The 4,862-nt window shown below is 38.3% G+C and overlaps 1 protein-coding gene across 1 annotated transcript in view; it reads left to right on the forward strand.

Moving 5' to 3' along the window:
- The window catches only part of LOC106872059 (mitochondrial ornithine transporter 1), an 89,315-nt gene that overhangs the window by 633 nt on the left and 83,820 nt on the right, over window positions 1–4,862 (forward strand). The window lies entirely within an intron of this gene.

The following is a 4,862-nucleotide window of genomic DNA, read 5'->3' on the forward strand; positions in this document are numbered from 1 at the left end:
TCATCATCATCATTTAATGTCTGCTTTCCATGCTAGCATGGGTTAGACGGTTTGACTGGAACAGGTAGGCCAGAGGGCTGCGCAAGGTTCCAGTCTGATTTGGCATGGTTTCTACGGCTGGATGCCCTTCCTAACACCAGCCACTCTGAGAGTGTAATGGCTGCTTTTTACATGCCACTGACATGGGTTCCATTTGCATGACACAGGAAACAGCCATGACTACAATTTCACTTGGCTTGACAAGTCTTCTCAAGCACAGCATATTACCAAAGGTCTCAGTCACATGTCATTGCCTCAGTGAGGCCCAGCATTCGAAGGTCATACTACTGGCAACAGCCATGATTATGATTTCATGGGTGCCATTCACATGACACTGGCAACGGCCATTACTATGATTTCACTTGGCTTGATGAGTTTTCTCAAGCACAGCATATCGCCAAGGATCTATGTCGCTTGTTATCACTTCTGTTACACCCAACATTCAAAGACCATGCTTCTCACCTTGTCCCAGGTCTTCCTGAGTTTACCTCTTTCACTACCAGTTCTCTCCACAATACATAATACACACACACACACACACACACACACACACACACACACACACACACACACACACACAAAATATACATGAAACTTTGTATCTATAATAAATTTCTACTGTAAAATCTATGATCATAAAAAATATAATATGCAAACACATACGCAAAAAAATTTCCATTATCTATATGGTAAATATTCATATATATATATATATATATATATATATATATATATATACACTAACACATTATATATATACTTACACACATTACTAATACATATATATATATATATGCAGTAGTAATGATTTTAAATTTGGGTATTGATCAGGTAGTGTGCTGTTTAAAGCCAGTTCACTGTATTCGGCTACCTGATATCATCAACACTATGGATATAAGTGCCACTGGATTTACTTCAGGAAGTCCTTCATATCTGTCAAATTTATAACATATGAGAGAAAGATAAAATGGAATACGTAAGATTCTTTATTAACAACTACGATCGTTTTGACCCATCATGCACCTGTCCCCTGTGAGTGAGATTCTGGACAACTACTTTGATGCATCATTCAGTGCAGATGTGCCTTATCAGGTGATTTGTCAAACGGTACCTTGTTCTTTCATCTCCATTTTGCATTTTTCAATTAGAATACATTTCGCTATTCACCTGTAGCTGGTGGCATACAGAAGAGAGCATGAGTTAGAATCATTGGTAAACTGAGTCTTTATAAAAATATGTGCAGTTTTCCTACACTTATATCCTTTTCTTTTTCTATTAATAAGGATAATTATGATGAGCTTAGATGCACAGCTCATTGGAAAAGCTTTAAAGTGGGGACAGAAAGAAACCGTAAGTCAAGTAAAGAAAGACATCAATGTAAGTTAGAAGTACATACCTAGTACACAGAATGAAACATGAAAAGACAAAAGTAAGCAGTAAAGGAGTTATATTCTTTAAATTTTCAGTGAATTTGCTTTTCTTTGATTCATAGTTAAAATAAGTCCCCTAGTTTTGTATTTGCTTGTGTAACCATTATTTCACTATATAGACAGGTGGTTGGTGAGAGCTGTACAAGCCATGTACAGGTGAGGGTTGGCAATGAGTACAGTGAAGAACTCAGAGTACAAGTATGGGTTCACCAAGGATTAGTCCTCACCCCCCTCTTGTTCATCATAGTCCTCCAGGCAATAACAGAGGAATTTAAAACAGGATGCCCCTGGGAGCTTCTTCTATGCTGATGACCTTGTTCTTATAGCTGAATCACTACCAGAACTAGAGAAGAAGTTTCAGGTATGGAAGCAAGGTCAAGAATCGAAGAGCTTTAGAGTAAACCTAGCAAAAACCAAAGTCTTAGTACGTAGGAAGGCATACAAATCACAAATCCTTTCCGGTAGATGTCCTTGCTCAATCTGTAGAAAAGGCATAGGTAGAAACTCCTTAAGATGTACCTAGTGTAAGCTATGGACACATAAGAGGAAGGTTGACAGGGAAAATAGCTTTTGTGTGTGGAAGATGCACAGGTACAATTAACATCGAAAATGTACAGAAAATAGACTCCATCAACTGCCAGTGGGGTAATCTAGAGGTAGTTGATAGCTTCCAATATCTAGGTGACCAAGTTAGTAGCAGAGATGGATGTCCCAAGTGCGTAGCTATGAAAATAAAATTAGGCTGGGCAAAGTTCAGAGAGCTCCTACCTCTGCTGGCAACAAAGGGTCTCCCCCTCTGAGTGAAAGACAGATTGTATGATGCCTGTGTGCAAACAGCTATGCTACATGGCAGTGAAACATGGGCTGTGACAGCTGAGGACATGCGTAGGTTTGAAAGAAATGAAGCTAGTATGCTTCACTGGATGTGCAATGTCAGTGTGCATGTGTGACATAGTGTAAGTATCTTGAGAGAAACATTGGGTATAAGAGGCATCAGACGTGGTGTGCAAGAGAGACGACTGCTCTGGTATGGTCATGTAATGTGTATGGACAAGGACAGCTGTGTAAAGAAATGCTGATATCTAACTGTGGAAGGAACCTGTGATAGAGGAAGACCAAGGAAGACATGGGACAAGGTGCTAAAGCATGATTTTCGAACTTTGGGCCTCACACAGGCAATGACTAGTGACTGAGACCTTTGGAAATATGCTGTGTTTGAGAAGACCTGTCAAGCCAAGTGAAATTGCAGTCATGGCTGATGCTGGTGTCACATAAATGGCACCTGTGTTGGTGACACGTAAAAAGCACTTTTCAAGCATTGGGCCTCATGGAGGCAAAGTGGCTGATGCCGGTGACATGTGAAAAGCACCTTTCAAGTGTTGGGCTTCACAGCGGCAATGATAAATGACCGAGACCTTTGGTATCATGTGGTGCTTGAGAAGAAGACCCATCAAGCCAAGTAAAATCACAGTTGTGGCAGATACTGGCGTCATGTAACTGGTACCCATGCTAGTGGCATGTAAAAACACCCATTACACTCTCAGAGTGGTTGGCATTAGGAAGAGCATCCAGCAATAGAAACCATGCCAAATCAGACTGGAGTTGGGTGCAGCCTTCCAGCTTGCCAGCATTGGTCAAACCGTCCAACCCATGCCAGCAGGGACAACAGACGTTAAATGATGATGATGATGATGATGATGATATATATATACACATATGTGAAGGTGCATGGCTTAATGGTTAGGGTATTTAGCTCACGATCATATGGATGCAAGTTCAATTCCCGGCAGTATATTGTGTCCTTAAGCAAGACACTTTATTTCATGTTGCTCTAGTTCACTCAGCTGGCAAAAATGAGTTGCACCTGTATTTCCAAGGGTCAGCCTTGTCACATTCTGTGTCACACTGATTCTCCCTAAGAACTACATTAAGGGTACACATGTCTGTGGATTGCTCAACCACTTGCATGTGAATTTCATGAGCTGGTTGTTCCGTTGATCGGATCAACTGTTGTTGTAAGTGACGGAGTGCCAAAATATGCAGGTATACACACATGTGTGTGTGTGTGTGAGTTGAGCTATCAGAAACATTAGCACATCAGACAAAATGTTTAGCAGCTTTTTTCTGGTTTTACATTCCATGTTCAAATAAAGCTGGGGTCAACTTCATTTTGCATCCTTTCAGGTATTATAAAATAAGAACCAGTTGAGTATTGAGGTTGATGTAATCAACTATTCCTTTCCCTAAAATTGCTGGCCTTGTGACAGCCATATATGAAACCTTGTATATCTATGTTAAATCATTGTTGCATTTTTATTTTTAAATATTTGATGGCTTTTCTTCCACTTTGTTATTTTAGTTTGCATTATTATATTGACTCACTTTTCTCTTTGTATTGGCTTTCAGTCAAATTTGGCTGCAATATTTTAGTTGCTATTGATTTCTTGCTTTACACTAGCTTCAGCACAAAGCTACGTTTACTTATTTATTTATTTACTAAATTTGTATTAAAGAATTCATAGGACACACTGAGGAAAAAAGAATTAATTTAGTTTGTTTTACAGCAATAATTTACAGATACTTAATTTTAAAAGATCTGGAAATAATGACCAGAAAAGAAAAATTAACAAAAGAAAAATCAACCCTTATGAAAGTTGAAATCCAAAATGCTATAATGATAATTATAATAATCGTTTCAAATTTTAGCACAAGGCCAGTAATTACATCAGCTCCAGTGCTCACCTGATACTTATTTTATCAACCCCAAGAGGATGAAAGGTAAAGTTGACCTCAGCAGAACTTGAACTTAAAACATAAAGACAGATAAAATGCCACTAAACGTTTTACTTGGCATGCTAACAATTCTGCCAGCTCACCACCTTAACAACAATAACAATAATCATTGTTGTTGTCATTGCTGTTGTTATAGGCTTGCACTGTAAACCTACAGAAAAGTGCAAGAATCAAAAGAAAAATTTTTGAGATTTGAGGAGAATGGTAGTCACCAAACTTCAAGGAAAAATCTGTGATAACTAATACAGCATGTAATAGAATAATAAATTCCGTTAATATAGAAGCCACATTGATAGAAATAGCTTAAATAAAGAAGACAGAGTTGAAATTTTAGTACTATGTAAACTATATATAAGGGTCAAAAAGACCCCCTTCAGTCATGACTGACCATGGGATTGCACCTAAAAAAGTTCCTCTCTGAGACACAAGTCCAGGCAAAGTTGTTTATGGGAGACCAGTAGTCACCCATGCATACCACACACATGCATATATATACAGTAGTGAGCAAAAAAAGAGAACGATTAATATCTTTTTTAAATGTCAGAAAAGCTAGTGAATATACGGTTTGAGACCTGTTAACGAAAAAAAAAAAAAAAAAAA

This window comes from Octopus bimaculoides, chromosome 13 (assembly GCF_001194135.2).
Source record: "Octopus bimaculoides isolate UCB-OBI-ISO-001 chromosome 13, ASM119413v2, whole genome shotgun sequence".
NCBI classification, from domain to species: Eukaryota; Metazoa; Mollusca; class Cephalopoda; order Octopoda; family Octopodidae; genus Octopus; species Octopus bimaculoides.